Here is a 27,440-nt window from a genome sequence, read left to right as displayed (position 1 = left end):
TGTGTGTGTGACAGCCCCACCTTCCCCTAAGGCGAACCAAAGGTTTCGGCGGACTGCCTGCCCAACTCTCGCCAGGACTCGTTTACTCTCTTCAAACAAAATAGGATATCACCTCGAGGATAAGTGAAAATAACCAATCTCAATGCTTGAAACATATACTTACATTCATTCCTATCTCAAACAGAAATACAATCCCAAATAAAACGAAAGTTCTCAATTCTTAATACATCCAACCCTATTCAAGCACTAGCGCGAGAAAAGTGAAAAAACAAAATTCAAAAGAACTAGTCCAGGCTAGTCTGCACAACTCTCACGCCCTCGCTCGCATCCCATGTAAGGAAAACAAAACTAATGGAATGAGCTAAAAGCCCAGTGAGGTTCCGTACGCATAATCGAAGCAATTAAACAAGGACATTAATCATGTAATAACAAGTAATCCATAAAATATTTACAATATAAAGCAATGATAACACATTCATTAAAAAGATACATGCTCACGTGGAGCCATTCGTTCATTCATTCCACCAAACATTTCCTTATTCCTCCAGCATTAAAAATAATTTCATTTGTAAGTGAAAACCCCTCCATTATTCTTGCCATTCATTCATTCATTTCATTTTCCCCCTACTGGACACTAGCCAGTCTCCACCAGACTTCGTGGTCATACTCGAGTATACCAAACATTAACCCAGGGTCACCAATCGCCCAACCGAATCCGCTTCTGGCTCAAGTCGACTGGCAACTAAGGGCAAGAACCCAGTTCAGCCAAAGGCTTACATTCATGTACAAGTAGTATTTAAACATTTAATCATTGTAAATTTCACATTCATTTAGGTCAAGTGCGATAAAGTACACACTCGCCTAGCAAAATTCATTTTTAGAAATCATTGAAAACATTTAACATTTAATCCAACATTCACAAATAGTCACATAGTCACAACAATTCACATTGTCATTGGAAACATAACGTACAAAGAAAACTCAGCTATTTAAGCAAAATAACGTCCAAAGTTTCCTTCTGGATAATACCCTCAATCATCAAGAAACCCTAATAATAACCAAGAGAAAATATTACAGTTAAACCATCCAATGTGAGAACCCGTAATTTTCTTAATTTCTAGGTTTTATTTTCTTTTAATTGCATGTTTTTCCACATTTTCTTTATGTGACGACCCCACCTTACCCTAGGGCGTACCAAAGGGTTCGGCGGACCGCCTGCCTAACTCTCGCCAGGACTCACTCACTCGTATCACGTGCATACAACCATGGACTATAAAAATATCGCGATTCCAACTTATAATTTACATTGATACACATTTAAGATACAAAGTCTCAATATACCCAAACTGGTTCAAAGTGTACACAATTTAGATACTAAACGTTCTATTCGAGTAACAGCGCGAGTACAAGTCAAAGTTAAAACAACTAGACTACACTAGTCTTTACATATCTCACGCTTCCCTCATACACCTGTAAGGAAAAAAAGACTAACGGGGGTGAGCCAAAGCTCAGTGAAGTTCCAAATATCAAATTAGCCATCAAACAAAGTAATAATCATGTAATAGTGAAATAGCGAGCAAACAAGTCCAATCAAGGAGATGACATTTCAGGTAATCAAGAATATATAGATCATATTCACATATAAGGATACTGTGGCTCATGCCTCGGCTCCATGCCAGCTTGATCGATTGGTAGTTGACACTCCGTCAACTTTCAAGTAATAACTATTCCAGAAAGAAAAACCCCACTTCACGCCAGTCTCCGTCCACCAATCAACCCCCTACCCGGGCCCGCACGCAACACAAAACACGAGTGGTAATACTCGAGTATACCGATTAGTCGAGGAGATAACACTCCACTCGACATTACTAGTTACCCAGGGTTCGTTATCTAATCGACCAGACCCTTGCCGGCTCGACTCGATTAACTAGCCACAAGGTTTTTGGAATTCCAGACAAGACAAAATTTGTATGCAAGTATATCATTTCAAGTAAAATCATGGAATAATAACAAGTTTGATTAGGGCAAGTGCGATAAAGTACACTCTTGCCCTAAAATTTCACGTACATAACATGTAATCACATTGATCACGTATCAAATACAAGTATCAAGTGCAATTCGACATATGAAAGCACTCACCAAAACAAGTATAGTGTTTTTAGTGGTCTCGTCCAGATGATACTCCTGGCTTGGAGTCCAGATCTGCGATAAAAAAATGCTTAAGAACTTGGAAAATCATGTAAGGTTTGTAGACACCAAATTTTTAATTTATTTTATTTTTACTTTTATTGATAATATCAGCTATTTTTATTATTTTTATTTATTTAGCTTTATTTTTATTATTTTTCAGAAAAAGAAAATGCCCACAAAAAATTGTTTTAATCATTTTTGAGTTTCAATTTGAAGAAGAGGGAAAAATGTAATTGATATTTTTGAAAGTTTTAGTTTGTTTTTTAGTTTGTTTATAACTTGGTTTATTTATTTAAATTGATTTTGGAAAAAATGAAAATGAAAAATGGAAAAGAAGGAAAAGAAAATATGTGAATATGTGTAAGCTTTGCATGCGGGACAAGTGTCCCTTTTATATTTGGACAACACATCACTTAGGAGGGGGGAGATTGAGACACTTGTAGGTTGAGGATTTGAAAACAAAAAAAAGGAAAAAGGCAATGAAAATAAAAAAAAGGATGGCTAGGTTTTGAAGTGGGGTTTTCGACTAAAAGAAGGACAAGAAAAACAGCGGAAGGGCAGAGAACAAAGAGACTGGAGGGCTAAGGAACGGAAGAAAACAGAGAAAAATAGAGGGCGACTGAGAAAAAAGCCAAGGAAAGAAAAAGAAAACGGAGGGAAAGAGGCAGCGAGGGAGCTTGAAAGAAAAGGGGGGGCGACGGAGCTTGAAAAAAAAAAAGGGGATTTCGGTGGTGAAAAACAAAGGAGGCCGAGAGGGGTTTCGGCTCAAAAAAAAAAAACAAAGGAAACAAAAACAACAACGGGGAGAGCAAGAAAAATCCTGGCGGCGGCTAGGTTCTGAGGGTTGAGAGAAAGAAAAACGCAGCTTTGAAGTGGAAGGAAGAAGACAGCGGCTAGGGAAGGAAACCAGAGAGGAGAGCTTCAGCAAGAGCAGAGAGAAATCTGAAAATTGGAGGGGTTTCCTTTGGAGGATTCGAACGATAGGTATAGCAAGGAAAGGTCACAGCCGCTGCCACCACCGGAATTGTCCACCGCCACCACTGCAATTTGCCATTACCGCCTGAAAAATCCTCGCCAAGGACGCACTGTAAGTTTTACTTTCAAGTGCAAACTCTGGAAATCCCCAACCTCAAGCATGTTTCTGTGAATTGGTTTTTGCGGCTTTCTTGATTGATTGTCCGTTTTTTTGTTTTTCTTTGTAAATGCGCTATGGGTTGATTGGACTGTACTTTTTGGGTTGCTGATAAAATTTTGGGGGCGGGTTCTTGAGTCAATTGAGCAAAAATTTACCGAAGTTTTTGATGCACGTTTGGTGTTCGATGAAATGCCCAATTGAATGTTATATTCGAAAAATGACTTGTCTGCATTTGTGCATGTGAAGAAAGCGAATGGACAGCAATTTCAATGTTTTTCACAACATAATAGTTAATTTCTAGGGTAGAAAGGAGAATTTTAATCTTGAGCAGTAGTTTTATGAATTGCAGTAGTTTTAAGAATTTAGCATAACATAATTGCAGTAGTTTTATGAAATTTGCTAGCGTGCGACACTGTTTCTGTTTTCTGTTTCTGGTTCTGTATTTTCCTTTGTATGGACTCGAATTAATGCCCTGAAATTGCATGAGGGGAAGTTTGTGTGAGTTTTATGTATTTATTTTTTTTGAAGTAGCAAGAACTGCGGTTGAAAGATTGCAGAAAAATGTTTTTTCAATTCTTGCTATGTCCATGTTTCTTTCTCTCATGTGTTCATGCGCACCTGTGGCTGTCTCATTGTGTTCCTTGTTGGCTGCAACAAGATTGGAACTCCTTGTTTGTCATAGTAGTGTTGACAGATTGGGGTCTTTAGCTTGTTGCGGCAGCGTGGAAGGATCTTTTTCTTTTCTTTTGATTGCTGAAATTCTGGCTGAGCTTAGATTTTCTTTTGTTTTGCTTGCTGTGTGATATGATGCCATGTCCGTGCCTACCTGTAATTTAGAGTAGTAATTTGCGATATAGCCTCAGGCTGCAATCATGGAAAATCTGCTACTGCCACGCCAATTCACATTTTTGAAACGTTAGGTTGCTTCAGCTGAAGCTTAGTGATCCTATTCTGAGGTTCCTTTTGCATGTTTAGATGTTAAATTTCAGTGGCCTTACGATTTAGATTAACGCTTTGACGTTTAGTTGAGCAAGTCTTGATTAAAGAGTGCATTTGAATCTAAAATTGGTGTGCAAAAAAAAACCACGGTTGGAACATTGTGGAAGGAAAGAATAGCTTCAGTAGCAGTTTCCTTCGTCACATGCATGAAAACTTCAAAAAAAATTGCCCCTTAACCCCTCAAGTCCCCCTTTGTTTTACTATGACCCAACCAATTGAATAATGTCCTCAATTTGGTCCTTGGCAGCTTCAATTTTTCAACTCAATTGCTTGTTTGCTTCAATTAATTACCATGCTTTGTTTAGATTGCACATAATGCATGAATTTAAGAACTTTGTGTCCAAGTTAGCTTGTGTTTGCCTATTTTCTTTAATTTTCCCAAATAAATTGGTACCTTGACCTTTTCTTTTATTTTGGAGGATAAATAAGTGATTTCACTCCATTAGGGCTCCAACTCAAGGGAGGTACACTCTATCCCCTATTTCCACTTTATTTGACCCTATGTGCATTATATGACTTTATGTGCTTAATTGCATGCCTTTTAAGTATTTTCATTTTATTTATTTATTTATTCGCTTCATTTGTTTTAATTTAGTATATTTATTATATTTTAATTTTTTATCATTTGAAAGGCATTTAAATGTCGAGTTGTAATAGTTACGGGTTTATTTGTCTATTATTTTCTTTTTTATTCATCCCCCATTAGATTGTAGTAGGGCCTCCCCCTAATGTAATAGATAGGGATTTATTTGTTTTATTTTTGCTATGTGTGATTTGCATGCCTATGTGCTATGTGTTACCGTTTTCTTAGGACGTGCATCTAGATATCATGCCTATGTGCTGTGTGTCTTATGTGATTTATGTGTTTATTTGCTTTATTATGCTTTATCTGATTTCTTAGACTGTCATAAATGCATGTTATCACACTAGTCCAACACTAGTTGTGATCCATTTCTCGATACCATACTAGTCCAACGCTAGTTGTGGTTCCCTTATCCGATTTCTCACTAGTCCAACGCTAGCGAGAAAATAGAAATAAGGGCTAGTCCAATGCTAGACCCTTAGGGACCTCCCTCGCTAGATCATGTTTGTATGATTACATTACACTTCATGCATATTTTTCCATTTTAGGATCTTATCATTTTCACATAATATTTCCTCTAATAAAATATCCCTTACCCCTATGTATCTATAACATTTAGATTTGCATCTCATTTAGGAAATTAGGGGGTTGATTAGTGCATTTTGCCTGATTAGACTAGAGATAGCCCCTTGGATATGGGATATGGACGAGTTTGGCCTTCTAAGCCTTAGCACGCTCGTATTCCCTCTATTAAAAGGGGAAATTGAGTCACGAGCATCAGTCCCCCGTACCCGACATGATGCACTCCTTTAAGACATGTATATTTGTATACTTATTTTATTTGATTTCTTCTCTTTTCCTAGAGTGTCATATTTTTGCATTATTCGTGACCTCTCCAAAAAGTCACTATTGGGCGTCACAATTAATGTGATTGGCACCATTCAAGCTTTGAAGAGAAATTTTGCCCCTCGATACCCTCCTAGGTCTAGGGTTGCATTCATATAGCACGTCCAAATGTGATAAATCTTTAGGTTAAAACAAGAAAATCTTTGACTAAATCATGCAACTAGCCTTGGCTAGGTCGAAGGGGTGCCTTGGATTTTTATCCTTGCCTTCCCCTTCGTCAAAAGTGACTCCCGAACCTTTTCTTTGATTTACATAGACTAGGAGTCGTTTAAAAGGGGTTTTCTACTTTTTCCTTTGAAAAATTCATTTTTAGGTGACTTGGTACACATTAACTCTATACCAAGTGGCGACTCCGATTTTTATTCAAAAACCCTTTTTAAACTATAATTTGGGCCCAAATCGTCGCACTTTAAAACCCCCATTTAGGCCCATTTTCCTTTTAAATCAAAAATCATATTTTCAATCAAAAATTCACTTTTTAAACCATTTATTTATTTTTATAAAAAATGGGGCGCGACAAGGTTCGAAACTTAGACGTTTCGTTCAATAATAATCAAGAAATTGAAATTCGTTTGGAAAATATCCGTAAATCACTCGCTCGCTTTTCAAATGGTAAATTTTGGTATCAATTATACTTGGAAATAGCTTTTAAGTCGAAAGTGCAAGGAAAACGGATTTATAGTGATTAACACCACTTTCCCTAGGGGTACAAGTTCGGCTAGATTCTAACGTATAACCCTCGATAACCAAAGTAGCAAAAGTCCTAGATGGTTCAAGTGATATTCATATCAACTTTACCCAAGTCGCAAGTGTATTTCTATAGTCCTCGAGCGTAAATTTGGGCAGCATGCCCTTTGTGTTTACCTAATTTTCCAGCCATTTTGGCTTCATTATTTTTCTCATTCAAGCCCAAGTTCATACACAACACAAATGCATTCAATAGCCGTTCCATAGGCTCAAGACAATATAAGAACATAAATCAACTAATAACAAATGCAGAAATGAAGTTTACAAAAGACAGATTTGACGGGTTTTTTACGGAAAGAGCACATCTGAGGCTACGCTTATCGGATTAGTGTGCAACTTATACCATTTCGAACCTAAGACACAGGGCTACAATGTTCATGAAGAACACTTAGTCTAATTTCCAGTGTAACCTAGTCAAATTCCCAATTTACAGAGCCAACTTCCAACTATATGGCTAATTAACCGTACTGCACTAGAATGGTCATATCTCAGTCTATCAAGGTCCGTTTAAGACGTTCTTGGTGGCGTTGAAAAGCTGAGACAGAGTACTAAAACTTTAATGTTTTGGTAAATGGCTAAATATGTACAGATTATAGTGAATAAACACAGCCAAATAGACTGAACTGTCTATGCGGAACACTGGAATTTAACCTAGGGCAGCGAGGGTATTTTGGTCTTTTCACAGGACACGTTACTCCGATTGAGCTGAAATTTTGTAGGAACCTATAAAATACCATTCTATACAACTTTCATGTTTTATACAAAGCCTAATTCGGCCTCTAACATGATACAATAAAACCGGACAGAATGGGCTAAAATTTTTCCAGAAATCTGGAATTTTTTATTCCAATGACAACTTTCTTCATTTCTTTGCTTCACTTGCTACCAAAACCCCCTATACAATCTTGGATACAACATATATTAACCATACATCAAGTTTGACAGAAATTCATCAAACCCTAATTCATATATCCACAAGGAAAAACAACACCCAAGACATGATAACAACCATTATTCACCACAAATTTGAGATGCTAAGCTAATTTAAACAAGATTAAGAGTAAAAATTGGATATATCACCATACTTACCTTGCTTAGTGTCTACTAAGGGAAACCCTAGCTTTCCCCTTCAAAAATTCACCAACACCTCACTAAATCAACACTCAAAGATAACACTCAAAGATGAAGGAAGATAGGTTTTGCTCTCTCTTTTCCCCTCTCTTGTCTCGGCCACCAGCAGAAATAATGAAGAAGAAAGAGCAAAATTGGGGATAAAAAGGTTGGACTCTTGGTTGGTCAAGAAACCCTTAGGTGGCGACAAGTGGCGCCACCACCACCACTCTTTTTTTTTCTCTTTCTTTTCTTTGCATTTGGTCCACATTTTTGGTCAAGACTAGCTGGCCATGAGGGGGATATTTTGCTCAAATATTAATGAGCTCATGTGGTAAGAAAGTGGTGGTCAAGTGGTGCGTTCAATCTGTGAGGACTCGTAAAAACTATTATTTTATGCCTAATTTATGGCTTAATAATTATTTAATTGGATTTTTTCCACGAGGAATATTTTCTAGTCTTATTAGACCTAAATACATGATAATATAACTTCATTATATTTTTAAAATGATTCGTTTCAAAAATTAATTTCCTGGAGTACGTTTAGTAAAAATAGTGAATAGTACTTGGAGATTTTATCCGCGTAGTAGCACAACAAGCTTGGAATATTGGAGACTTGTACTATGGTCCTAAAATAGTTAATCTTATGAGTAAATACTCAAGTGATAGTTAGTAGTGCAATCGTGATAAGAATTTATTGGAAGTTTCGCGTTATAGCGTTAAAATTGACGGTACGCGTTTTCACACGCGCGACTTTATTTGAGGGACTTTAGACCCTTATTTCGGGACAATTAAGAGTGAATAATACTTGCATGAATATAAATGCATTGGAGGTTCAGTGCACTAGTGAACCAAACGCGCGAGAAAATTGAACCTAAAACGAGCCAAACGAGCCCTAATAAGAGTTGACTTTGGAGTGATTGTGCACCACCCATTTAATCTTCTCTTGGAAGCTTATTTTGATCAAACTTCACTCTCTCTTCCTCCCAAGACAGCCGGCCAACATCTCTCTCTCACTCACTCTCTTGCTTCACAAATTCCTTCATCAAATCAACCCAAAACCTCAACCAATCTTCACCAAACTTGAAGATCATCTAGCATACTACCTGTCGCGCCCCACTTTTTGAATGAATGTGTGTGGTGTGTGTAATGTGGTGTGAACGTGTGAAAAATGAAAATAAAGGCCATGGGACTTGATAAAGCGACGGTTTGGCCATATAAAGTTCAAAAAGGGTTTTTTTTTTTGAAAAATGGAGTCGCCACTTGGTATAGAGTTAGGGTGTACCAAGTCACCCAAAAATGATTTTTGTTTTTGAATGAAAAAAGTAAATAAACCCTTTTAGAGAAATTTTGGGTCTACGTAACCAAAAGAGGGATCAGGGGTCACATTTGACGAAGGGGAAGGCAAGGATAAAAATCCAAGGCACCCCTTCGACCTAGCCAAGGCTAGTTGCGTGACTTAAACCAATTTTTCCTAATTTTTCTACCCAAGGTATGTATCGCGTGTTGGATATGTCTATATGAATGCAAGAACCTAGACCTAGGGGACATGGGGGAAATTTCTCTTCAAAGGGTGAGTGGTACCAATCACATTAATTGTGAAGCCCAATAATGATCCTTTGGAGAGGTCACACATAAATCTAAATGACGTACAAATGAGTGGAATGCATGCCATGTGAAAATGTGAGTTTGTGTGAAATGAGAAAAATGATAAAAATAATAGGATGTAAGTGGAGGTGTGCAAATGAAGATAAAAAGTGTTCGTGTGCAAGTGAAGGGATATAAAGGTGCACGTGTGCAAATAAAAGTGTAAAGTGTGAGTAGTTAAGTGAAAACGTCCAAAAGTAGTGTGAAGTGAGAATGTGGAAAAAGGGTTAGAATATAAAGTAAGTGTATGTGATAGTGAATGAATAGAATGCATGAATCCTATAGGAATGCAGCAAGACGGGAACGGGGAGTCCTAACTTTGTGACTTAATCTTCCCTTTGATTAGAAGGCAAAACTAGCGTGCTAAGGCTATCGAGTAGCCACACTCGCTCGTTTCCCTTATCGAAAGGGGACTCTCAAGCAAATGAGCCCTATAACTAGTATGAGATGCAAAACCTAAAAATGAGGGGAAAAAGGGGTTCGAGGAGCATGCCAATGATAAAACTAAGAAAAATGCATGACATGTAGTGAACATGCAAATATGCACTAACAAAAGGGGATGGCCTATTGGGTCTAGCGTTGGACTAGCCCTGTCTATGAATTCCTAATGAAATAATGAGCCACAACTAGCATTGGACTAGTGTGGTGACGTACATTCATCCATCACATTCATTCATGGCTATGGAAAGCGATTAGACATGCCAAACACCCATAAACACATAGCACATAACAATTAGCATGCTCGACTAGATGCAAGAACCTAATAAAGCAAATTAACACATAGCAACAAAAGCAAGCAATCAAGCTAATGAACCTATTACATTTGCTAGCTAGGCACATGTCTTCAATAGGTCTTCATCAAGTGCTTTCCAAGCCCTATCTATTACAAGCCAAGAGGTGTACACATACCCCATAATGAATAACTTAAATAAAAGTAAAAGTAAATGAAATAAATGCAAGGAATTAAGGGAAGGCGAGGAAAGCGAAGTAGACATGCATATTCACATAACACGTAGGATCACATAGGAGAAATAAAATCAAGGAGATAGAGGTTACCTCCCTTGAGTTGTGAAATGAAGAGAATATTAGCTTCAAAACAATAAAAGGGTCAAGGCACCACTTTAATCAAAAAATAATCACAAGAGACAAAAGTAAACATGAAATTGAATCAATTGAATCATGTAGACAACCCACATTCAAGAAGTCAAAAGAAGAAAGGACTCGATTGCACAAATTAACAAAGTTTGGAGGTCAAAGTTAAAGAAAAATAAAGTTCAGGGACCTATTTGCAATTAATTAAGGACCGAATTGAAAGAAGTTGAAAATGTCCAGGGCCACAATACAGCTAAGGAGAAATTCAGGGGCTGATTTGCAAAAACGTTTTCTGGTCTCCTAATGGACCAAACCATTAGGCCATTTCCTTTATTTGTTTGGGCCAAAAGCTTCCAAGCCCAACCGAAAATCCAAGGTAAGAGAAGTAGACCAATCTGCTATTTTGGCCCCAAAGATTAACCAACAAAACCGATGGGCTTCTACCCCTTTGGCCCAAACCAAAACCCCAAAATCATGAACTAAACCCACTTTCTTAAACCCAAACAACAAAAAACTCTTAGCCCACATCACTTGTTTTATTGAACCCAACATGATGAAATCAAATAAAATTATTAAACCTCAATTATAACTTACAAACAAGAATTAATCTATCCAAACAAATCACATAAAATATGCAAACAGAGGGTAAAACTAGTTCAATTTTCCTAGATTTTGGGCCATATCAGAATAAGGGGAAATATTAAAGGATCAAATTGCAACTTTCAGAATTCGTTCATTCATTCATGAATTTGCAGGAGATGTCTTCTTTGATGCAATTGAAAGCTTATCAAACCCAGACAACCGACATTAGAGCCATGTTCATGCAGTTTCAGACCACCTCTTTCAACCCAAACATTAAATCATCAACTATCTCTTTCAAATACAAGAACAAACAGCAAAATATACACTAGATTTCCAACTAGAGAGCTGCCATAAGAGGAAGAAAACCGCAAAGAAACACAACGCAGCAAGGTCATTTTTCAAGTATAATTTTCAATTCGGCATTTCATCAAACGGGTAAAGGGCATTAAAATTTCAACAAGTTCCTACTCAAATGAGGTCGCGGACAGCCTCAAAAACCAGCGGAAAACAACAGGGACTCAATTCAATCAACACATAAGGCACACGTAATCCTAAATCATGAAACAACCAACAAGAGAGTTGTGCTAAACAAACGCATGGCAGACGCCCTGAAAATTTCCCAAAACTATGCTTATTAATTATTTGGACAAGCATGAAACCTCCTGACTGTTCGTTCTTACGCACAATGCCAGCAAAAATCATTTTTTCAAGTGAGACTTTCGGTTAGGCATTTTACCAAACACTGAACGGGTATTAAAATTCTAACAAAGTTCCTATTCAAACGAGGTAGCGGATGGCCTCAAAGTTAGCAGAAAAACAACAGGGACTCAATTCAATCAACACATAAGGCACACGTAATCCTAAATCATGACACAACCAACAAGAAAATTGCACTAAACAACATCGTGGCAGACATGCTCTTAGAACCTGAAGAACAGTGAACTTACGGTGCTTTCTCTCGGCTTCCTTAAGTTGAATTGAATCTGGACAGTGGCGGCGCTGGTGGTGGAAGATTCGGGTGGTGGCACATGGCGGTAGCGGAGGTTGAAAGGTGCGGCAGAGGTGGATTCGGCGAGGCGGTGACGGCATGAGCGGCGGTGGTTCCGGCAACTCTTCGGATGGACTCCCCTGCTTTCCTCCCTCTGTGTTCCTTTCCAGCTGCAAGCTGTAGCCGTTGCCCAGATTTCCCCATTGAAGATTTGAGGGCTCCGTGAAGGGAAGCCAAGGGCGCCGCCTCCTGCTGCCTTTCTTTTTCCTGTTTTTAGCTTCATCCGTTTCAGTCCGAAGCCGCCCGAAGCCCATTGCTCTGCTTTTCTCATTTTTGCTCCTACCTTGCTCTGTTCTTCCGCTAGCCTTCCTCTCTGTTTTTAATCCGCCGCCTCCCTTTGCTTGTGAAACCTTCTCCCTTCAAATTTCTCTAATCCGTCCCAAACCCTCTCCCAATTCTCAGATTTCCCCTTTTTCAAGCTCTCAATTTCCTCCGCTTTTTCGCTGAAGCCTATCTCCCCTATTCCCCTTCTCTGTTTTCTTTTGTTATCCGCCGCCCTTCCGTTGTTTTTTCTTTCTCCGTTCTGCCCAGACGTTGCAATCATCTTGTCTCTCTGTTTCCTCTTTCTCTCTGTTTGCTCTTTCTCAGCCCTCCTCTGTTTTTCTTGTTTCAGCCGTAGCTATTTTTCTTTTTTTTTCATGCCCGATAGCTCCCTTCTCTAATTGTCCTCTCCCTCATTGCTTGCGGCTCCTCTCTTTTTAAGGCACCTCCCGAAAGAAAAACTAAACCTAAGATGAAGGGCTAAGATTTAATCCTTTAAAAATAGGCTTATGTGCAAAAATAAAATAGGATAAAGTAAAACCCTAATATTGAAACAAATTAAACTAAAAATTAAATGATTTAATTAAATGATAAAATGACTTAAAATAAAAATAAAAAATAAAAATAAAAAATAAAAATTGAAATTAATCAAAAAAATAGAAATAATAGCAAACAAAAATCCTTAAAAATTTGGTGTCTACACTACTTGGAGGTTGGATTTAGCTAACAAAAAGGGCTGCATTTTCACGGTTTCTTGGAGCTCTTGAGGGCCGAAAATTTCTGGGTTAAGGCACTAAGGAGGTATAACTTCATCCTACACCTTAAACTAGGATTATAATTGTGGAAATGCATCTTTAAGCTATTGCATGTGTATGGGTGGCTTGATATGGTTGCAAAATGTTCTAGTGGGCTCTTTGTATTCCCACACTTGGGTTGTTGTTGCTGATTAGAGGATCAATGTTGGGTTTAATGGTAGATTAATGGTTATAATGATGGATTTATGGAGTATTATTGTTGGAAACCCAAAGTAGAGGTCATGACCAGAAATTGCTGAATCTGCCCCTGTTTTGTTCGGCCATGATAAGGCCAATTTTTGGTGATTTATTGGCATGAACCTGATGTGTATATGTTATATTATATGTGTAGAAATTTTCGTTGGAAAACATTAACATTTGGATGGGCAAACGAATTTATTCGTGGACTAGGCAAGCTGGAAAGTTATTTTCGGGTAACCCTGTCCAGTGGTAGCATTTTGGCCATAACTCTGTCCTCGGGTGTCGTAATCAAGTGCCGTCGGTGGCGTTTGAAACTAGACATTCCTAGATTTAATTTGAGATAAAATGCATGTTCTGATTCTTTGTGAGTGAGCAGAACCAAACGTTTTAAGAGAGCTGTCCTGTCTCTCGGATTTGCTGGAATGGTTTGTAGAGGCAGTAACTTGAGGCTCAATTTTGAGCTGGTTGCTTGCCAAATTTGAAAACGTTTCCTTCTGTAAACTTTTATTCCTATGAATCTATTTTCTAACGCCATAAACCATGCCTCATTCCGAGTTAAATTGGTTGAGTTGTGATTAAAACAAGTGGACTGCCCTGTTTTGGGAAAAACGTAATATTTGGACTGATGTGGGACAAAAACTTGGGAGTGATCTTATTAATTGAAATTTTGATGCTAAACCATTACCAAAGGTATCATGGATTTATCTTAGACCTTTATTTCACCAATGAACCATGGTTGGATAGCTTTCTTGGTTAAACGATTTGAAATTTGGAAATGAAAGTCAAAAGGCAGATTGCCTTAGAAATTTTCTGGAACTTTGGATGATTAGTTAACTACCTTCCCGAGGGTATTTTTCCCTGAAATTTTATAGAGAAATACCTTGCATATAGGAGTAAAATACTGCAAATTTTGGCACCAATTCAAGTTCGTTTCGATACCGAATTAAATTCCTAGTGTTGGAGGTTCAAAACTGGAAATTCTTCTTCAGTCTTGAATCTTCCTCAACTTTGAGCTACCGTATCTCGGTACTCGAAACTCCGATTCTTGATCCGCTTGTTTTGCTATAAACCTCACTTAAAACTCTAATTGAGTTACAAATTTCAGAAGCCGGTTTGCAATGTGTGAATCGTGCCGAATTTTCAAAGTTGGCCGAAATCCAACTTAATTCTGCCTTGTACGCCGAGTCTGTATCTTCAAGCTCATTTTTGAGTGCTTTCCACTTAGATTCATGGAAAGGTGTCTTCTAAGAACTTTTAAAACTTTCCAAAAGGTTTCCAACGGTATAAAGTTTTCCAGTTTTGGACTTATATCGAGAGAGATACGAATTTTCAAAGAATTAGGATAAAACTGAAATTTCTCAATTTTCAAGGCAAAGGAGTTTTTCCAAAACTCTTAATTCTCTTAGTATTATTCAAACGTTTTGCCCTCGCTTTTCATGATAAAAACTCAAATAATATTGTACATAATAAAAGGCAAGTTGAACCTCGATTTACGAGTAATTGAGGTTCATTTTGTGAAATATTCCTTAGATTGTACTTGTGTACAATCTTCCTTGACCAGTGGGTTATTTGTGTGATTATCCGCTATTAATTGCCAGGCACACAAGAAGGCATTCAAGAGGATCTTACTGTGGACACTTGAACTCCCAGAAAATAATTCTTATTGAATTGCTCGGTGAGTGTCAAGTGTGTGAATCTGTGATACTTGCTTATTTGTGGTAATTGTGGGAAGTTTTAAAAATAAGGGCGGGTGCGTACTTTACCGCACTCGTTCTAATTTCAAATGAATGATTGAAATGTATTGAATGAATGAAATGTACTGAATGAATGAATGAAATGCAATGTTATGTTATGATACATAAGTCGTTGGAGTGAACCTCCTCGACTTTCAAATGAATGGGGGACGCCCAAACTCATAGGCCGACCTTAGACTCGAGCCAGCAATGGGCTTGGTCGGGGACTTAGGCGAGCCATGAGGTAAATATGAGCTCGACCTAATGAGAGGTCTTGCTCGGCATACTCGTGGAGTATCGCCTTATACATGACTTGTGGGCCCTTGAGGTGTACGGTGGACGGAGGGAAGTAAGTGGTGATCTACGGAAATGGAAATACCGACCCGGTTGACAGGAGGGTCAATGCGGGAAGGTATACGAATGACATCGGCAGAGCGAGTGGAACTTAGCTCCTGAGAGCTACTATATCCTTGAATTGTTTCTAATTACTTTTCCTGTTCGAATGATTGATTATTGAAGGGACATGGTTTTATTTATTTGATTTGTGATTGCTATTTGAACAAAGTGCTTGCATGTGTGTTCTTGGCCTCACGAGCATTTAGCTCACCCTATAGTTTTGTTTTCCTTAACAGGACCGAATCTTGGAGAAGTATGGAGAAACCATTCGTTACACTTTTGTTAAGACTCCTGCTATATTTTGACTAGGCCCTGGTTTGGATTGTACTTTTGGAAATTGTAAATTTGAAAGTTTGGGCCCTAACGTGTATGTTGAATTTAAGTTGTTTTATGATTACCGATGTATTGGTTACATGTTAAGTGACTTGATAAGCTTGAACGCTTCCGCATTATTGTGTTCATGTTGTTCTCTTCGAAGTGTTTAGTCCGGTTTTAAATTGAATGGAATTGCTTGAGTCTTGGCGAGAGCTGGGCAGGCGTCCGCGGATACCCTTTGGTCCGCCTTAGGGAGATGTGGGGCGTCACAGTTGGTATCAGAGCGCTAGGTTAGAGGTCTATATGGGAGACATATTAGATACTCTACCTTTAAGACTCGATACGGGATGACTTAATCCTACCCTAAGTGATACTTGAGGCGAGCTAGCAACTAAGTTAGTCCTACCTCAAGTGACGATTGGGATGAACCAACGATTAAGTTAGGCATGCATTGCAGGATAATGGAACTGAGTAGTGATTTAAGTTTCTAACCTGAAAAGTATTATTATTTTGCAGGGATGGATGACGGAAATGGAGCCCCGACAGCTAACGGGAATGGCCATGCGAATGGTCATTATGAGCCTCTTAGGACTATCTTCTACCGAGCTCGAGTGGGAGGAGCTCGAGTACGCTACTCACCGTATGATAGATACCCTCGATGTCCGTGTTGGTTGACTTACGCCTACCCGAGCCATATAGTACATGCTCTGGACGACGAGCGTCGTCAGTTGGTGGATGCCAACCGCGATTTACAGGCTGAGGTAGACGAGCTTAGGCAGATGGTCGGCGCTCAGGGTGAGCGGATTGCCGAGCTCGAGGAGGTGCTGGAGGGTGAGGTAGCCACATCTGCAGTGGTTAATGAGGAGCTTCAGGATACTAGGGCTCGACTCACTAGGCTAGGACGGGATGTCCGTAACCGGGCTTTCGAGATCCTGGCTGATGCTTCTAGATTGGTTGAGGACGCTGCTGAGGTGATTCCGGATGTTGAGGAGGAGGATCCCGAGGAGGATCCCGAGGAGGAGGTTCCTCCTGATAGCCCCGCTGAGGACTAGGATCTTAGTCATTGACCCTTTTGACTTTTGACCGGTACAGTTAGGACTAGTTTGGGTGACGCGAGTGCCGAGGCCATTGTATTTTGCATGCTTGTGTGGCCTACTCTTGGGCACTTGTTCTTACTTTAGTCTTCTGTGACTAAAAGTATACTTTTGAGCACCTGTGTGCTATATTTTTGTGAATTGTCCCTAACTTGTTGATTGTGCGAACTTGACATGCTTATGAATGTAAATTATCGTTAATTTCAATGCTTTCTTAGTTGGTTCTCATTTTGATATATTTCTTCGCTTCTGCTTAAATTAATCTATTTCTTGCACTAGGCACATTTAGACTAATGGAAGGATTAAGGAGTGGTCAAGGCCGTGGGCGAGCGTCTAGACAGGACCAACCTCAGGGGGATGACCAGGGATCGGCAACTGGACCGACCCAGGGACAGGAAAATATTGAGGGTAACCAAGTGGCTACTGCCATCAATAGGATGACTGATATCCTAGAACGTCTAGCGGAGAGACAGGGTCCTGGACCATTTAACCAACCTGGGGGCCAGGATAGAGGAGAGGATAGAGCCCTGGAAAGATTCTTAAAGTTTAACCCGCCTAAGTTTATGGGTGAACCTGACCCTGAAGTAGCGGAGAATTGGTTAGATAGGATGACCAATATATTCGCCGCTCTAGACTACACTGAGGATAGACGAGTGAATTTTGCTGCTTTCCAATTTGAGGGAGTGGCCCGTGCTTGGTGGGATTTGATAAAAGGAAAATGGGAAAGGGCTCGAACCCCTTGGACTTGGGAGAATTTCACAAGGGAGTTTAATGAAAAGTTTCTTCCGCCCTTAATCCAAGAGAAAAAGGAGGACGAATTTATTAAGCTAAAACAGGGAACCCTTACTGTAGCAGAGTATGAGGGGAAGTTCACTAAACTTTCCAAATACGCTCCTGAGTTAGTAGCCAATGATCGGAGGAGGATTAGGAGGTTTGTACAGGGACTTAATGTGGAACTTCAGGAGGGCCTGGCTGCAGCCCAAATCTCTACCTTTACTGAGGCTTTAGAGAAAGCGCAAAGGGTTGAGAATGCAAGATCTCAAGTGAGGGATTTCCACAATAGAAAAAGGAATTTTCCTAGTCGCACTTCTGGGCAGACTAGTAAGAATGCACACCCTTCTAAAATGGGAAGAGAAGAAAGATGGGAGTTTGAGGTTATGTATAGATTATCGAGGCTTAAATGATGTTACGATTAAGAATAAATACCCACTACCCCACATTGATGAACTGTTTGACCAACTGCAAGGGGCGGTAGTGTTTTCAAAGTTGGATCTAAGGCAAGGTTACTATCAATTGAGGATTTTAGAGAAGGACATACCTAAGACTGCTTTTAACTCGAGGTATGGGCACTTCGAGTTTGCAGTAATGCCTTTTGGGTTAACCAATGCACCTGCCGCTTTCATGGATTTAATGCATAGGGTTTTTAAGCCTTACTTGGATCAATTTGTGGTGATCTTCATTGATGATATTTTGGTGTATTCTAAGAATACGAAGGATCATGAGAAACATTTGAGAATTGTTTTACAAATCTTGAGGGAACATCAGTTATATGCTAAGTTTAGCAAGTGTGAATTCTGGCTAAAAGAAGTGACTTTCCTAGGGCATATAATTTCTCAAGATGGGATTAAAGTGGATCCAGCTAAAGTTGAAGCTGTTTCGAAATGGAAACGACCGGAAAACCCAACGGAAGTTCGGAGTTTTATAGGATTGGCAGAGTATTACCGGAGATTCATCCAGGATTTTTCGAAAATTGCTGGACCTATGACTGAGTTAACCAAGAAAAATGGAAAATTTATTTGGAGTCCTAAGTGTGAAGGAAGTTTTCAGGAGTTGAAAAGACGGTTGACTAGAGCGCCTGTTCTAGCTCTACCTAATGGACAGGATAGTTTTGTGGTTTTCACAGATGCTTCTAAGGAAGGTTTGGGATGTGTTTTGATGCAAAATGATAAAGTGATAGCTTATGCCTCTAGGAAATTGAAACCGCATGAAGGAAATTATCCGACCCATGATTTACAGTTAGCGGCTGTGGTCTTTGCTTTGAAGAAATGGAGACACTATTTGTACGGAGTAACATTTGAGGTTTTTACAGATCACAAAAGCCTTAAGTACTTATTTTCTCAGAAGGAGTTGAACTTGAGGCAACGTAGATGGATGGAATTTCTGGAAGATTATGATTGTACGATTAAGTACCACCCTGGAAAGGCCAATGTAGTGGCCGATGCTTTGAGCCGTCAGGTACAAATGGCTGGATTGATGGTTAAGGAATTTCAGTTGTTGGAGGAAGTTAGCTATTGGAATCCTCGATTAGAACCAAGGAAAGTAATTTTGGGGAATATTGTGATAACCTCCACTTTAATGGAACACATTAAGGAATCTCAGGAAAAGGACCCTGAAGTGCAAAAGTTGGTGGAGAAAGTTAAGATGGGAGACCAGACGGATTTCAATTTGGGATCAGATGGAATATTGAGATTTCGAAATCGGATGGTAGTACCAAAGGATGAAACACTTAAGAAGGAAGTTTTGGAGGAAGCACACCGATTGAAGTTTACGGTACACCCTGGAGGGAATAAAATGTACCAGGACTTGAAAGGTCTATATTGGTGGGAGAATATGAAGAAAGAAATTGCTCAATTTGTTCAGACATGCTTGGTTTGTCAACAGGTTAAAGCCGAGCATCAAAAACCCTCAGGACTTTTGCAACCTCTAGAAATACCTGAGTGGAAATGGGAGAATATTACCATGGATTTTGTATCAGGCTTACCAAGGACACAGAGAGGCCATGATGCCATTTGGGTAATAGTGGATAGATTGACTAAATCGGCTCATTTTCCACCGATTAACATGAAATACCCGTTAGAAAAGCTGGCCAGGTTGTACTTGGATGAGATCATCAGACTACATGGTATACCTGTGAGTATTGTGTCAGATAGGGATCCAAGATTTGTTTCGAGGTTTTGGCAAAAGATGCAAGAAGTATTGGGGACTAAGTTAAACTTTAGTACCACCTATCATCCTCAGACTGATGGACAATCTGAAAGAACAATTCAGACCCTTGAGGACATGTTAAGCACTTGTGTGCTAGATTTTGGAGAGAGTTGGAGTAAGTTTTTGACTTTAGTGGAATTTGCCTATAACAATAGTTTCCACTCTTCTATTCAAATGGCTCCATACGAAGCACTTTATGGTCGGAAGTGTAGATCCCCAATTTGTTGGGATGAAGTAGGTGAACGAAAAATTTTAGACCCGACTACCGTATCTTGGATTGAGGAGGCTAATGAAAAGGTAAAATTGGTACGGCAAAGGATTCAAACCGCTCAGAGTAGACAAAAAAGTTATGCCGACAATCGGAGAAAGGATTTGGAGTTCACTGTTGGAGATGTGGTATTTCTCAAGATTACGCCTTTAAAAGCAAGCTTGATGTCCGGAAAAGGGAAGAAACTACAACCAAGGTTTGTAGGGCCATATAAGATTATTCAACGAATTGGGAATGTAGCCTATAAGCTGGAATTACCACCGAGCTTATCTCGTATTCATAACGTATTTCATGTGTCCATGCTTAAGAAATATCATCCAGACCCCTCTCATGTTTTACAACCGGAGAATATTGAAATCGATGAAACCTTAACCTATGAGGAGAGACCGGTAAAACTTCTGGATCGAAAGGTGAAGGAACTGAGGAACAAACAGATACCACTAGTGAAAGTTCTATGGAAGAACCATGGAGTAGAGGAGGAAACATGGGAAGTTGAAGAGACAATCAGAGAGAAATATCCAGACTTGTTCGTCAACCAAGGTAAATTTCGAGGACGAAATTTTCTTAAGGGGGAGAGGATGTGAGGACTCGTAAAAACTATTATTTTATGCCTAATTTATGGCTTAATAATTATTTAATTGGATTTTTGCCACGAGGAATATTTTCTAGTCTTATTAGACCTAAATACATGATAATATAACTTCGTTATATTTTTAAAATGATTCGTTTCAAAAATTAATTTCCTGGAGTACGTTTAGTAAAAATAGTGAATAGTACTTGGAGATTTTATCCGCGTAGTAGCACAATAAGCTTGGAATATTGGAGACTTGTACTATGGTCCTAAAATAGGTAATCTTATGAGTAAATACTCAAGTGATAGTTAGTAGTGCAATCATTATAAGAATTCATTGGAAGTTTCGCGTTATAGCGTTAAAATTGACGGTACGCGTTTTCACACGCGCGACTTTATTTGAGGGACTTTAGACCCTTATTTCGGGACAATTAAGAGTGAATAATACTTGCATGAATATAAATGCATTGGAGGTTCAGTGCACTAGTGAACCAAACGCGCGAGAAAATTGAACCTAAAACGTGCCAAACGAGCCCTAATAAGAGTTGACTTTGGAGTGATTGTGCACCACCCATTTAATCTTCTCTTGGAACCTTATTTTGATCAAACTTCACTCTCTCTTCCTCCAAAGACAGCCGGCCAACATCTCTCTCTCACTCACTCTCTTGCTTCACAAATTCCTTCATCAAATCAACCCAAAACCTCAACCAATCTTCACCAAACTTGAAGATCATCTAGCATACTACTTGGAGGTTGGATTTAGCTAACAAAAAGGGCTGCATTTTCACGGTTTCTTGGAGCTCTTGAGGGCCGAAAATTTCTGGGTTAAGGCACTAAGGAGGTATAACTTCATCCTACACCTTAAACTAGGATTATAATTGTGGAAATGCATCTTTAAGCTATTGCATGTGTATGGGTGGCTTGATATGGTTGCAAAATGTTCTAGTGGGCTCTTTGTATTCCCACACTTGGGTTGTTGTTGCTGATTAGAGGATCAATGTTGGGTTTAATGGTAGATTAATGGTTATAATGATGGATTTATGGAGTATTATTGTTGGAAACCCAAAGTAGAGGTCATGACCAGAAATTGCTGAATCTGCCCCTGTTTTGTTCGGCCATGATAAGGCCAATTTTTGGTGATTTATTGGCATGAACCTGATGTGTATATGTTATATTATATGTGTAGAAATTTTCGTTGGAAAACATTAACGTTTGGATGGGCAAATGAATTTATTCGTGGACTAGGCAAGCTGGAAAATTATTTTCGGGTAACCCTGTCCAGCGGTAGCATTTTGGCCATAACTCTGTCCTCGGGTGTCGAAATCAAGTACCGTCGGTGGCGTTTGAAACTAGACATTCCTGGATTTAATTTGAGATAAAATACACGTTCTGATTCTTTGTGAGTGAGCCGAACCAAATGTTTTAAGATAGCTGTCCTGTCTCTCGGATTTGCTGGAATGGTTTGTAGAGGCAGCAACTTGAGGCTCAATTTTGAGCTGGTTGCTTGCCAAATTTCAGAACGATTTCTTCTGTAAAATTTTAGTCCTATGAATGTATTTTCTAACTCCATAAACCATGCCTCATTCCGAGTTAAATTGGTTGAGTTGTGATTAAAACAAGTGGACTGCCCTGTTTTGGAAAAACGTAGTATTTGGACTGATGTGGGACAAAAACTTGGGAGTGATCTTATTAATTGAAATTTTGATGCTAAACCATTACCAAAGGTATCATGGATGTATCTTAGACCTTTATTTCACCAATGAACCATGGTTGGATAGCTTTCTTGGTTAAACGATTTGAAATTTGGAAATGAAAGTCAAAAGGCAGATTGCCTTAGAAATTTTCTGGAACTTTGGATGATTAGTTAACTACCTTCCCGAGGGTATTTTTCCCTGAAATTTGATAGAGAAATACCTTGTATATAGGAGTAAAATACTGCCAATTTTGGCACCAATTCAAGTTCGTTTCGATACCGAATTAAATTCCTAGTGTTGGAGGTTCAAAACTGTAAATTCTTCTTCAGTCTTGAATCTTCCTCAACTTTGAGCTACCGTATCTCGGTACTCGAAACTCCGATTCTTGATCCGCTTGTTTTTCTATAAACCTCACTTGCACTCTAATTGAGTTACAAATTTCAGAAGCCGGTTTGCTGTGAGAACCCGTAAAAACCCTAATTATTTTCCTAGGGTTTCTTATTCCCTTAATTGTATGTTTTCTGCATTTTCTGGCTTAGAAATATTTTCCTGGTGAATTTTATGAGCAATTATGGTTTTTAGTTAATTTTTCTAGTATTGGAGAATTTTTAGAAAATTAAGAATATATATTGGACGTGGGACCCACTAGTGCGAAAGGTTCGGAAAAATTCGGCCAATAAGGTTAAGTTTCGGATACTGTGAAAAATTTATCGGGTGTTAAGAGATAAGTAGTGTGTGTGAAGTGATTGATGTGAGAGAGAAAAGAAAGATAAGAATGCATTTAATGAGGTGACAAGTGTCACCTTCTCATTGGGTGGACTTTAAGAATTACTATTCACATTTTTGACTTTTGACCAAAATTAGTTAATATCTCCAAAAAATTCACAAAATTCACCATTTTCTTCCTTGTGTTGGCCGGCCCTCTCTCTCTCAAAGAAGAAGGAAACTTCCCAACTTTCAAGCTTCCATAAGCTTCAATCTTCCATAAACAAAAGCTTAGACTAGATTTCACTCCATAAAATCCTATCTTCTAGTGCTAGTAAGGGTTGTAGTGAAGTTTGTTTGAAGAGCTAAGTGTCCAACACCTCTCTACATCTCTTGTTTCTTGGTAAGTTATGCTTGAACACCCTACTACACCTAATGATGGTTATATTATGCTTAGAAGTGGCTTGAGTGTTGGAATATATGATTTATTTCTTGGTTTGGCTTGATTTGGTGAAGTTTTCCATTTTATGATGAATTTTCTGGTTTCATATGATCTTGATGGTGTGGTTGTTTTTGATGGTTTTCAATAAGGGGCTTTGAATCTAGTGGGTGTGAATTGTTGTTAAATGCAATCAATTTTGGAATTTGAATGAAATGTGCAAAGTTAGGGTTCATGAACCCCTATTCTGTCCGAAATTTGAGGTCATAGATAGAGGCCGAATTGGACTTTACTCAAAACATGAAAGTTGTAGGTATTGATGAGTTTAGTGTTCCTCCAAAATTTCAGGGCAATTGGACTAGTGTAGAGTGAGTTATGCCGTTTTTACTGTTGCTGTTTTTGGTGCACAGAATGTCCGAACTGCGATAGTAATTACCTGTTTTGACTGGAATTGGTTTGGATTTTGAAGTTGATGTCTTGTGAGGAAATGTAGCGGGATGTCTTAGCTAACTTATGCCTTTGGAATTTCGGCATTTGGACCTGTGTAGGCTGAGATTGACGTATTACAGTTTTGTGTGTTTTGCAAACCTGTTTTGGTAATTCTGGTTTGGTATTTGGCACTTTTGACCTAGTTGTGCTAGGATTTGGACTGAGAGGCCTTCTACATTGTTGTAGCTCTATTTTTTGGCTTCGAAATGGTGGGTCTTACACCCCCATCCGACATTTGTAGTGAGAGTTGTGCCATTACCGCATTATGAGGTCAAATCCGGTTTTCTTATCAAGGCTTAGGTTAAAGCCCTTTCTTAATTTCTGGTTTGCTTTCATGCTTGTATATGTTTATAAAACCCTATTGGGGTTGTGAATTGGTGTTGTTTATGGCTCGGTATGGTTTCTTGTTTTATGATATTGTGAGCCTATGGAACGGCTCTTGACATGAAATGCTTATATGTGTGTTGTTGGGTTGTGATGGAAGAAAAATAATGAAGCCTTATGGCTGGAAAATTTGGTAAACACAAAGGGCATGCTGCCCGAATTTTACTCGAGATTTAGAAAACTATATTCTCGACTTGAGTAAAGGTTAAGTATTTAACACTTGAATTTCCATGCATGAAACCCTTTTGGGCGATAATTGGTTTGACTTTATGACTCGTTATCGAGTCTTATAGTATTTGTTTACATGTTCTAGGGCGTGACGATAGCTCACGACGTCTTGGTGATCGTGGTGCATGAAATACCACTTTCTTGCTTGGTGAGTATACTACTCACTTACTTGTTATAATGTGGCTTTGTGCTATGTGTATTGATGCCTTGAAGGCTTAATTGGTTATTGGAAATGATTGAGGTGAGGGTGTACTTGACCGCCCTCACCCCTTGTGATTCCATGCATGGCTAGTGCTTGCATTACTGAATTACTGCACTTGATATATGAAATACTGAATTCCCTTCATGGAAACTGATTTGGTATCATTTGGGCGACTGTCCAATGGCTTTACTGTATCACTGAGCTCAACCCCGTTTGGTAGTCAATTGGATCGAGCCGGCGAGGGCTTGGTCGTGAAAATTGTCATGCCACGGGGACTGTACTGTGGAATCTTGTGGTAATGAGACCTTTGGTTCCAGTATACTCGAGTATTACCAAAATGACTGATTGGAGTGCGGGCCCGGTTGGGGTATGTATGGTGGAAGGAATGGAGTGAAGTGAGGTCTACGGTCGGGTATTCTTAAACATTGACGGAGGGTCAATGAGATTGGATCAAGAATGTAAGCGTGGAAATGGGCTCTTGAGAGCCATCCGTATCCTTTTACCGACTTGTTTTAATTCTTAATTGTGTACTCGAAATGAAAGATTATGCTTATATGATCCTTGTGCTTATGTGGTAGTAACTCACTGGGCTTAAGCTCATTCCGTTCCATTTGTTTTTCCTTACAGGAAAATGACTATTTTGGGAAAGGTTGTGCTAGTTGGTTGCCAAGTTGAGCATGTAAATGTATTTTTGAATAGCTCCTTGCGAGTGAAAACCCTAAGTGTTTTGTTTCCCACCAATGGTTGGTTTGTAATTGGCTATTTGCACATGTATGGACTAGTTGAATATTTTGGTATGCCGTTTGGCTTGTAAACGTTGTATTTCAATGTACATATGTTTGGATGATGTTTGGTTGATGTTTGGTTGAATTTCGGATCAACTTGTATTTCAAACGGCAAAAGAAAATTTTGGCTACTCTCGGCCTAGTATCTGGATTCTGACGTGTCCAGCACTGTTCATCTTCGGCTTTGAATTTCGTTTTTATTTATTTTGTGATTTTGACATATTTGTGCACGTTGGTATGTTCCGGAACGTAATAGATCGACGTAAACTGATCCGTTAGTCCTGGCGAGAGCTGGGCAGGCAGTCCGCTAACCCCTTTGGTTCGCCTTAGGGGAAAGTGGGGCTGTTACATTTGCAATGTGTGAATCGTGCCGAATTTTCAAAGTTGGCCGAAATCCAACTTAATTCTGCCTTGTACGCCGAGTCTGTATCTTCAAGCTCATTTTTGAGTGCTTTCCACTTAGATTCATGGAAAGGTGTCTTCTAAGAACTTTTAACACTTTCCAAAAGGTTTGCAACGGTATAAATTTTTCCAGTTTTGGAGTTATATCGAGAGAGATACGAATTTTCAAAGAATTAGGATAAAACTGAAATTTCTCAATTTTCAAGGCAAAGGAGTTTTTCCAAAACTCTTAATTCTCTTAGTATTATTCAAACGTTTTGCCCTCGCTTTTCATGATAAAAACTCAAATAATATTGTACATAATAAAAGGCAAGTTGAACCTCGATTTACGAGTAATTGAGGTTCATTTTGTGAAATATTCCTTAGATTGTACTAGTGTACAATCTTCCTTGACCAGTGGGTTATTTGTGTGATTATCCGCTATTAATTGCCAGGCACACAAGAAGGCATTCAAGAGGATCTTACTGTGGACACTTGAACTCCCAGAAAATAATTCTTATTGAATTGCTCGGTGAGTGTCAAGTGTGTGAATCTGTGATACTTGCTTATTTGTGGTAATTGTGGGAAGTTTTAAAAATAAGGGTGGGTGCGTACTTTACCGCACTCGTTCTAATTTCAAATGAATGATTGAAATGTATTGAATGAATGAAATGTACTGAATGAATGAATGAAATGCAATGTTATGTTATGATACATAAGTCGTTGGAGTGAACCTCCTCGACTTTCAAATGAATGGGGGACGCCCAAACTCATAGGCCGACCTTAGACTCGAGCCAGCAATGGGCTTGGTCGGGGACTTAGGCGAGCCATGAGGTAAATATGAGCTCGACCTAATGAGAGGTCTTGCTCGGCATACTCGTGGAGTATCGCCTTATACATGACTTGTGGGCCCTTGAGGTGTACGGTGGACGGAGGGAAGTAAGTGGTGATCTACGGAAATGGAAATACCGACCCGGTTGACAGGAGGGTCAATGCGGGAAGGTATACGAATGACATCGGCAGAGCGAGTGGAACTTAGCTCCTGAGAGCTACTATATCCTTGAATTGTTTCTGATTACTTTTCCTGTTCGAATGATTGATTATTGAAGGGACATGGTTTTATTTATTTGATTTGTGATTGCTATTTGAACAAAGTGCTTGCATGTGTGTTCTTGGCCTCACGAGCATTTAGCTCACCCTATAGTTTTGTTTTCCTTAACAGGACCGAATCTTGGAGAAGTATGGAGAAACCATTCGTTACACTTTTGTTAAGACTCCTGGTATATTTTGACTAGGCCCTGGTTTGGATTGTACTTTTGGAAATTGTAAATTTGAAAGTTTGGGCCCTGACGTGTATGTTGAATTTAAGTTGTTTTATGATTACCGATGTATTGGTTACATGTTAAGTGACTTGATAAGCTTGAACGCTTCCGCATTATTGTGTTCATGTTGTTCTCTTCGAAGTGTTTAGTCCGG

This window comes from Coffea eugenioides, chromosome 1, assembly GCF_003713205.1.
Source record: "Coffea eugenioides isolate CCC68of chromosome 1, Ceug_1.0, whole genome shotgun sequence".
Taxonomy (NCBI): Eukaryota; Viridiplantae; Streptophyta; class Magnoliopsida; order Gentianales; family Rubiaceae; genus Coffea; species Coffea eugenioides.
Note: the sequence above shows the minus strand (reverse complement) of the source record.